The sequence below is a fragment of the Salvia miltiorrhiza genome, chromosome 1 (genome assembly GCF_028751815.1).
Source record: "Salvia miltiorrhiza cultivar Shanhuang (shh) chromosome 1, IMPLAD_Smil_shh, whole genome shotgun sequence".
Classification (NCBI taxonomy): Eukaryota; Viridiplantae; Streptophyta; class Magnoliopsida; order Lamiales; family Lamiaceae; genus Salvia; species Salvia miltiorrhiza.
The window spans coordinates 28030026-28040740 of NC_080387.1; the positions used below are offsets into that span (position 1 = coordinate 28030026).

At 37.4% G+C, this 10715-nt stretch overlaps 2 non-coding genes across 2 annotated transcripts; both read right to left on the reverse strand.

The window, feature by feature from the left end:
* Window positions 1-614: 614 nt before the first annotated feature.
* Window positions 615-775, reverse strand: LOC131007458 (U1 spliceosomal RNA). Its single transcript, XR_009096157.1, has one exon. It is a non-coding gene; the product is annotated as a U1 spliceosomal RNA (small nuclear RNA).
* A 1048-nt stretch (window positions 776-1823) lies between these two features.
* LOC131007455 (U5 spliceosomal RNA) lies at window positions 1824-1940 on the reverse strand. The gene has a single exon (XR_009096154.1). It is a non-coding gene; the product is annotated as a U5 spliceosomal RNA (small nuclear RNA).
* Between the last annotated feature and the right edge of the window lie 8775 nt (window positions 1941-10715).

Sequence of the window (10715 nt, forward strand, 5' to 3'; positions counted from 1 at the left end):
ACTACGCTGTTATGCTATTTGGCCATCGTCGCTGGCATCATCTCAACTTTGGCTCATTTTCTATTTTCAGTCTCAATATATTCGGCAATGAGTATCTCTATTTTTGAAGTGAAGCTCATGAAACAAATTTTGAAATTTTTAGTCGTTTGTCTGAATAATCAATCTGTACAGAATTATGGCTATATATAGCTCCCATCAAAATCCATCTGTCTAAGCTCAAGTTCATCAAAATAAGTCATTGCAAAATCTGTTCCCCAGCTATGGCTCCCATCAAAATTCATCTGTCTAAACTCAAGCGGGCGGCTTCTCTATAATTTTGGGGGCTATGCATATAATTTACTACTAAGAATTTGGTTCGAAAGCTATAGGGGTAAATATATATTTTTATAATTATTCTAACTAATTTTTTTTAAAATAAGTTATAAAAAATAAAATAGAGTTGTGATTAAAATTATCGAAACAAATTATCACACTCAAGCCCATAAACCTTACAGATCGACACAAATTATACTAAACTCTCACATCAACTCAAGCCTGCCCATATACCTCACAGATCGACACAAATTAGACTTAAGTTGCCCTCACAGATCGACACAAATTAGACTTAAGTTTGGGCAGGGACCGCGCGAACGCAGGCCCCCTCTAACACAAATGATGACGTAGGCTCGACCACTTGGGCCGACCTTAGGCGGGCGCCCCTCCGCAGTGCAATGGAGGTCGCCAACCTAGGCCATGGGCCTTATGGATCACCCATTGACCCCGTCCAGGTAAGTATGGAACTTCTCTTTCTTTCTTCCATTTATCTTTCAGCTATTCCCACACTCCAACTACTAAGTTACCGATGTGGGATAACTTGTTTTTTTCCCTCTTTCTTTTTTCTTTTTCTTTTCTTCCCTTTTCTTCCATTTCAAATCAATTGGTTCTCCATCACCTGAGTTCGGGATTAAACGTTGGCAAGTATTTAAGTTATCTTGTTTATTTTGAGAAAAATTGTAGTACTTGTTGTAATATGGTTTCGACCTATGATTTTTTCAATGGTTAAAGGATGTCATTTTATGAAGATGAGTAATGATTCTTTATACTTTTCCCTAAAGCAAAAGGTTTAAATAAATTCTAATATTACTTGTACTTGTCTTCCATTCAAGAAATGTTTGTCATTTATTATTATTGTTTGCTCGAAAGTATTTTTAACTAATGTATTATTTTGTATTGCTAATTCTTTTCTGTTCACGAAAATAGAGCCCGGGACTCATCAATTGATTACTATTGCATTCATTCCAAGTTTTTTATAGGTAAAACTGAATTGAAAATCAAACCATCCAAAAATTTACACGGCCACAAATTCAATCCATTGAGGAATATAGCAAACAATTTTAATATTTTTCTTTTAAAAAAATTCTTTAATAGAATTGGATAAGATCTCAAAACTCAAAAGTACGCAAATGTTTCATTCTTCAGTGGCCATCGGCTTACGGATTCTTATATTATCATACTAGGGTTTGTACTCTTTGATTGAAAATGGTGCAAAATAGCATTTTTCATTGTTTGTCCACTCTAAATAACATAGAATAGAAAAAAATGGAGAACATTAAAATGTGATAAAACTTTGCCATAATAAATTTGGAACTATATAAAATAATTTTTTTTAATAATTTCTTATCTATTATTCTTTCATGATAAATTTATACTGTAAACCATACTTTAAAGAACATTAAAAGTTTCAAAAGCGTATAGCAACCAATGGATTCATCAAACAGAATTTGAAAACCAACCCATTACACATGTATTTAGACGAAAACTACTAATTTCAACTAAAATTGTTAGGGGGTTCTCACGAACACCCTCCAAAAAGTATCGTATGCTGCTTTGTTTGCGTCGAGCACACGGTATTCTTTAGTAAAAGGCGAAAGAATAATTCGCTATGTGCTCAACGCGCAGCTGCGTGATTTAAATTTGTGGCAAATATCTCATATTTATTGAGGCTGTCATAGCCTTGTTTATTTTCTCCACGATGTGGGATATTACATTTATATGCAAATATTGCGGGACTCAAAAGCCAATTCACGCATCAATGCAGGTGTCGAAAGAGAGATGATAATGCTATAAAAATCAAGAAAATGGGATTAATTATATACATATACTAGTGTCATGTTAAATTGGAAGAGTCTGCCTGCGTAACTATGAAAACTTCCAATTTCTTATATTTTCTCCCCAAATTCCTCCTCTTCTTTACATAACCCACTTGGGCTACATTTTCATCAAAAAAATATATGAACATATGCATTACTTAACTTTCCAGAAAGGAGACCGCGTTAATGAAACAAACTAGTGCAAGTTCCGCCACCACTAATAACAAAACTTAAATTTGAATTAATATTGCTGGAAATGTATCTGGATTAAGTTTAGATATAATATTTGATTAGATTGATACTCAGAATTCTATTAGAATTAGGTTCCTATATGTTTATTATATTTACAATTAATTTGACTTTATTTTATTATTCTACTTTATCAAACTAGTACGCCCTTCCTTCCGTGTGATGCATAAGTCATAACTAGCATTTGCACTCGTGCAACGCACGAAAAATATTTTTATATTTTATTATATATAAAATTAATTATCATATGATTATTATATAAAAATTCTAAATATAATTAAAAATACTATAATTTAAGATAAATATATTTTAGTTTAATATAAAAATAATAAATAATAATTCATATTAATAAAAAAATGATATTGTGTAAAAAGAAAATAATATAAGTTAAAAGATAATTGAAGAAAAATAGATTTATTGAAAAGAAAAGGAGAGAGGAGAGAGAATTTTCTTAAGTTTTAATATTTAAATAAATATAATTTTTATATTTTAAATCCAATATATACATAACATATATCAAATTAAAGCTCTTGTCATGATCTTTAATTTGATATGCATATCAAATATTTTATAATTAGTCTAATCTTACAATTTTAAAAAAGAAATAAAATAGAAAAATAAGAAGTTAAAGAAAAAGAAAGAAAAAAGATGTATAGCTTATAAATAAACCTTCAATTTTATTCTAACTACAAAATTGTCATTCAATTTTGAATTGATTTGAAATCAATTTGAAATTGAAAACTCCCTTTTTAATATAGCATAGATATAGTTTATTATTTTTAAAATTTTAAATTATGTAAAAATATCAAAATATTATTGTTTATGAGTTAGATTAATTAGTAACAATAAAAAAAATATGTAATTTAAAGAGTGGATTTTGAAAATAGCCATTTTAAAATAGTAAATTTAAAAATTGGCCACTAAGATAAAAAAAATTAAAAATTGGCCACACTTACCATTTTACCATTCACATAAAAAATTTTAAAATTATCCACGAATTCACAACTAGCTCGATGAATTCACAATTGAATAGTTGGTGTTGGTTGTGAATTCGAATTTTAAAGTTTGATTTCACAACTAAAAATAATGTTAGTCGCGAATTCAAGTTTTAAAGTGTGAGTTCACAACTAAAAATATTGTTAGTCGTGAATTCAAATTTTGAAGCGTGAATTCACAACTAGAAATATTGTTAGTCGTGAATTCAAACTTTAAAATTTGAATTCACAGCTAGCAATAGAGTTGGTTGTGAATTCGAGCTTTAAAACTCGAATTCATAACTAACACTATGTTGGGGTCCCGGAGGGTTGACTGAACAGGTGTATGGGGGGGGGGGGAATACACATGTAGGCTATTTTCACAAAACACAAAACAAATTTAACCAAATTTCAGTTAGAAAAAGGTTGTAGATTGATACTGAAAGACTTCAGTAAATTTGACATCAGTTGAGCACTGGGCTTTAATTGATATCCACGTAAGGCTTCAATCTAGAGTTTGTAAATAGAGTAAAGTTATTGATCTCACTAACTATCAGTTGAATAGTCAGTTAGATAAATAACTCAGCAGCGGAATTTAAACTTAATGCGAATAGCCTTTAGAAAAGGTTTGTCACTTGTAAATCCTTAGTTACACTTTTCATTTAAGCCAGTTCAATTGAAAATAATTTTAGCACAGATAAAGAATAACTGCAAGCAGATAAAGAACACAAGGATTTTTACGTGGCTGGGAAACAACAATCCTACTCCACGGCCAGATGATTAGTATGACAAACACTCTGTGCTAATGCATATAGGTGCACAACAAACCCACCAACCCACTCTGAGTTGGATTTCTCACTCACTCTTAGCATGCTTAGACACACTCATGCCCTATCAGCGCTTTGCTAAGATCTCTGCAGTCAGAATCCTGGTCTGAATTCCCTCTTTGCTTATCAGGTGCCAAGGAACCAATCTGTTTAGTTTACCTGGTACTAAACAACCACTCAAACACTCTTTTCTCTGAGTTGAAAAGGGGTTTGGACTCTTTCCCAACTAAGACTACTGAGAACAGGCTCTCAAGTAATCTATTCTAGGCTAATGATAAAACATGAGATGCCTAGTATTCTAAGAGAGTTTAGGTAATCAACTAGACTGATTTTACAACAATTAAATACTCTCTTCTTCGATTCGAAATATTATTTAAGCAGATGCTGGCTCGTAAATTTGACTGAGCTTCAGCGTATGTCTTCGAATCGGTCCCTCAGATTGAAGGTGTTCCTCGAGCTCTATTTATAGGTGAAGTCCCGAATATATCCGTTGGAGAGGATGGTCTTCAAGATTTCTACCGTTGTGAGACGTTCCGTGCTTTGGGCCGAGGCTTTAATGTACTTGGCTCCTAATTGGTTAAGAGTTTGAATTCTCTTTGTCCTAGGAGCGCGGTGTGTTCTGAACTTTAGCATCAAAAGGAAAGTTGGTGTACTGGAAAGGACGATGCATTTAATGTTGTTGCAGAAGTATTTAATGCGGTTGTCTGAGCTTCAGTCTGATGAAGAAGGTCGACTGATACAACTCAAGAATCAGTTGTGCTTTTGTCTTTTGCTTGACCAGTCATTAACTCCAGTTAAGTTGTCCTTTTAATCACCAGTATATTCCCTTAGTCGTTTAGTCTTCAGTCGAGCTTTGATCTTCAAAGTCTTCAATCTTCAATTTCTTCGGTCTTCGTCATTGAGAGACTTCAGCAAACAGTCACCTTCATTCTAGCAAAAAGTTTGAACTCTAACAGTTGAGTTCAAACAAGAAGTCTAGTCTAAAGAAAATAAATCTAAGGGTTTTGGAATCATCAAAACTGGAATGTGATATTTCTTCAATTTTCCAACAATTTTCTCCTTTTTGATGATGCCAAAACGTTACAAATATTATAAAGGTAAAGAGACTGAAACAGGTTTTAAGGGAGTTATATCAGTTTCCCCTGAACATTATAATCCTATAACTTGTAGTCAAAGCAACTTAAGCAATTGAACAAATTACAACTCAAACAAACACACAACTCAGCAGCAGGCATTATGCAAATGACTTGAGAAATTAAAAACAGCCTGGACAAAGAGTTGTTGTCATCAGGTTGATGGAGCAATTCTTTTCTTATATAATCTTTGAAAGATTGATTAGATATCAATTTCAAAAGAGCATACACTGCACAAGGCAGATACAGAAAAACTAAAAACATAAGAACAAACACAAACTAAGGTTGTGCTCCTTGTGCTCTCCATCAGTCTGCTTGTTTAGTGTTGATTTCCATCTTCATCTTCTTGTTATCTCCATATTCATCTTCTTGTTCCTGTGCTCGTTCTCACACTTGCTCTCCATTGACTTGAGGTCTTCTGGTTGATCTTTCTCCTGGTCTTCTAGTGATCCTACCGCTTCACCAGCTTCAATCTCTAAAGGCTTTTTTGCCTTTTTTTGTTTCTCCTTTTTTGGCATCATCAAAAGCGTAGATGACTGAGGCTGGAAGACGTGATCAGTAGATACTCAACTCCGTTTCTCTAGCTGTCAGAAGCCCGTGAGAAGATTCGAGAGGAGCATGAGCAAATTGGCTTTGACAGAGGGAGGAGGAAAAGGCTGAGGGATGTGATGAGGGAGAGAAAGAGGAAGGGGGAGAGGGATAGATGAAGGGGGCATATGGGAGTGAGTATGCAGGGCCTAAGGTGAAAGAAGTAGGGCAAATTGTGGCTCTGCATATGGATGTGAAGAAGTCTCAGGACTAGTTGCCTTCGACTTCTTCGCTCGTGGGAAGGGTGTGAGAAGGAAAGATCGAATCAGTGGTAGTTGTGAGGACTAGCACTGTCGATTCGCCCACATCGGGTCTATGATGAGAAGGCCATGTGCGGCGAGGGGTCCTAGCGGACGACGAGGATGTACTCGTCGTTGCCTATGTTGGAGGTGGTGTGCAAGAAGCACGGTGTGAGTTTGTAGACCACTTAAAGCAACTTTTAATTTTAGTCACTACAAGTTCAATCCTCCAAAAGCATGTTAGCTTACGATGGAGGACACCCGATTCCCTGGATGCAAGTGGGAGAGGAAATGAGCTTGGATTTGCTTCTCGGCTGGAGTTTGGAGATAGGCTTCATTCCAGTTGAATGGCCCTGTGAAGATCAGAGTAGCTAGCACCATTTTCCTATTGCATGGAGTCTTTGTCCTTGGTTTTCCCATATCTGCAACAAGAAATTTCTGCAAAAGGAAGATTTTTCTCACAGAAAAGTCTGTGGAAGGTGATAAGTTGTGATGAAGAAAAATTACAAGACTAAGGTATTTAAAAATTAGACAATGAGGAGAAGAAAATTGTTTGGTTTTTGTGCCTTAAAATATTTTTAATGAAATATTCACTTCCGTTGTCACTGCGAGAGTGACGTGTGCCTCAAAAGTAGAAAGAATGTAATCATTATTCCTTGTCAAATCAGTAGGATTCGCAAGATTTACTACACAGGCAAGAGGTCTATTCAGAAGTGATAACTATTTTGGTTAAGGAATTTTTTTCTAATTGTCAACAATGCCAAAATAGTTGACTTGTGACTACAATAGCATTAAAAAATCAGTCATCAGTCACAAGTAATGAGTACATAACACAATTTGCGAAAACTAAAATCAGACAAATAGAAAACACTCAAATTAAAAGCACACAAATAAAAAGTACATAAACTAAAATTACATAGAAAGCACATGATTAAAATACATTCACTCTCCAAACACAATTTTAGTTAGTTGACGTTTCATCTCTTCGTCTTCTAGAGATAAGTGATCTTTTGCCAACAATTGAAGCAACATTTTTCTTTCATCTTCATTGCGTTTCTTTGCAACTTCTCGCGCTCCAGTTCGATTCGAGTCTTTATTAACTCAGCTTCCGCATCTCTAGTAAGTCTCATTGCACGAAGTTCTGCAGCAACAATAGATTCATGAGTAGATTCAGATTGTGAGACCTTACCTTTTCCTTTCCTTTTTGCCTTATCTCTTCCAATGGGACAAGTCGCAGTTGACTGTTCAGATGTTGGAGTTTCTGGATTAGAAGGGATAGAAAATCCCCCATCTTCCGAAGTCTTTGATCTTTTCGAACTGCCACCACTTTCCTGGTCATCAACATCTTCACTTTGACGACGAAAAACATGGGTGATATCATGAAAATTCCACTTGGGATGTTTACTCATAACTTCATTAAATACAACCAAGTCTAGAAACTTATTTCTACCTGCTTCATAAATAGAATGAACTTCTTTCTCAACATCGTTGTCGCTCATGCCACTCCTTCTTCGAACCACATAATTAGTGCCACGAACAATGAGATTGAACTTTATGCGTGTGAAGAATTTTGTAACTGGATACACCTAAAATCTGCATAATTAGTGCCACGAACAACTTGAATTGCTCCCTTGCTCGTCTTTTGCGTGCAACAAATGTAATTGTTAGACACCAACTGCATTCAACTACAAGATATATATTTTAATCCAAATTTTAAATATTTTCAATATTAGAAATGGTGTCATGAGTGTGATTGTTTGAAAACTCCGTGCTTGATGGATTTTATGGCCACAACAAATTTAATCTAAAATAAAATGAAAATATCATTTTTTTGTTGTGACCAAAGTTTCTCATCTTCCTAGGATCTCTTCGGATCATGGTCCTCTTTTGGTGAGTTGTCGTTTTTCTTCTGAGACTTTTCGGTTTTCTTTCCGCTTTTAGAATATGTGGGTCCGACATCACACTTTCAAGCATGAGGTAGCTCGTATTTGGGTTGAGGAAACTGAGTTTAATGGTATGATGAACCTTCAATTCAAACTCAAGCGGATTAAGCACTTCCTCAAATGCTGGAACAGTGAGGTGTTGGCAATATTTTCAATAGATTGAGACAAGCTGAGGAAGCTGTCGATACTGCCTGAGAAAGTTTATTGCTGAGTACGTGCTTCGATCTCGCATGGAGGAGGACTTCTGGAAGCAGAAAGCGGCTATTAGATGGATTGCTGAAGAAGAAAGGAACTCTCGTTTCTTTCAGGGGTGGGTGAAGCAGAAGCGGGTGAAAACCCGGATTCATGCTATCTCTGATGGGGGACAGACTTTGACTGATGAGAGGGAGATTCGCACTTCTGCTGTTTCTTTCTTTCAGAATCTTCTTTCGTCTGCTGATGTGGATCAGCTTCTCCCTCTTGATCTTGATGTGCTTCACACTCTTCCGGATATTGTTGATAGAGATGGTCTTTGTGCTATTCCTGATGTTGCTGAGGTCAAAGAGACGGTTTTTGGGATAAGTAGTGATAGTACTTTCGGTCCGGACGGCTTCTCTTCTCTCTTCTTCCAGCATTGTTGGGACTTAGTGGGAGCTGACGTGATTGCTGCTGTTCAGGATTTCTTCTTTGGTAGTTTTATGCCCCGTAGTTTTACTACTACTACCATTGTCTTGCTTTCGAAGAAGACGAATCCAGAGACTTGGGCTGACTATCGTCCTATTAGTCTGTGCAACGTTACCAACAAGATCATTTCCAAGATCTTAACCTCGCGATTGGCGCATCTGCTTCCTTTGGTTTTGGCCCCAAATCAGAGTGGTTTCGTGAAGGGCAGACTTCTAGGTGATAATGTTTTGCTTGCTCAGGAGATGATTCAGGATTTAGATAAGAGTGTGCCTACTCCGAATGTTGCACTTAAGCTTGACATGGCTAAGGCGTATGATCGTGTTCAGTGGTCGTTCCTTATTCAGATGCTTCAGTGTATGGGGTTTCCTCCTACGTGGTTGAGTCTTATCGAGCGATGTATCAGTCGATGTTGGTTTTCTGTTCTTGTTAATGGGACACATTCAGGCTTCTTTCAATCGACTCGAGGGCTCAGACGGGGCGATCCTCTCTCTTCTTCTTTGTTTGTGATGGCCGTAGATTATTTGTCCCGTATTTTAGATCGACCGATTATTGGGTAGAGACACATGATGTATAGGACGGCTTACAGGGGTTTCCCTATTTCTCATCTTTCGTATGCGGATGATATTATTATCTTTACGCAAGCGAAGACTGGGTCTTTGCAGCGCCTGGTTGAGTGTCTTGATCACTACTCTGTTGTTTCTGGGCAGAAAGTGAACAATGGTAAGAGCAGTTTCTACATTGGTGACCGTCATGGGCAGTGGAAGCAGAGTATCAATGCTATTGGTGGTTTTCAGCGTGGTACTTTACCCTTCACTTACCTTGGTATTCCGATTTTTCGTGGTTACCATCGTGTTTCTCACTACCTTGGTGTGAGAAAAAAGTTGACTGATAGGATTCACGGTTGGTCTCATCGTCATCTCTCATTCGGTGAGCGCCTGGCGCTGATTCGGAGTACTCTTAGTACTATTCCCCTCCACATTCTTCAGGTTATGGATCCTTTGCAGAGTATCCTTCGGGATTGGGAGCAGCTGATTGCTAGGTTTTTTTGGGGTTCTACGGGTGAGCAGAGGAAGATTCATTGGGTCAGCTGGGAGCAGATCTGCATGACTTTAGTGGAGGGTGGTCTTGGTATTCGTCTTTTCCCTGAGGTTGGTAGTGCTTTCAGCTTCAAGTAATGGTGACGCTTTTAGGCTAAGAAGTCTCTTTGGGCTCGTTTATGTGGGCCAAGTATTGTGATGGACGCTTCCCTCAACGCTCGCATTACACTGTTCATGTGAGTCCTACTTGGCACCGTATGATGTGTATTTCTGAGTCTGCTCAGAGTCATATTATGTGGTCCATTGGAAATGGTAGGACTAGTTTCTGGGATGACATATGGTTCGGGGATCGCCCCTTGAGCTCATATAGTCATCCCGAAAATGGTCACACCTTTCCCCGTGTGTGTGATTTTTGGCATGATTTTGCTTGGGATGAGCTTCGTTTGTATGAGTTATGTGTCTTGCATGATATTCCCGTTGAGTTGATTGATGCCTTGAGCTGTACGCCGATTGTGACGGGGACGGAGGATGTGATGTGATGGGATCTGACCAGCCACGATGAGTTCTCTACTTCCTCTGCTTGGGATCTTGTCCGGAGACGGCTACCCAAGCAGACTTTGTTTGCTGATATTTGTAGCGATTGTCTTACTCCTTCTATCTCTGTGTTCCTGTGGCATCTTCTTTTTGGTCGTCTTCCTGTTGATTCGCATCTCCAGTCGCGAGGTATTTCCCTCGCTTCCATGTGTCTTTGTTGTGTGTCTCCCCAGTCCGAGCCGTGTCTGCATGTTTTCCTGTGGAGTGAGGCCGCTTTGATTGTGTGTGCTCATTTTGACTCTTGGTTTCCTACTGTGCACACACCTTATCACACGAGCACTGATATTGTACGTAGATTAGGTCACTGGCAGCGAGCTTTCCCTAGAGAAGGCAAGAGGC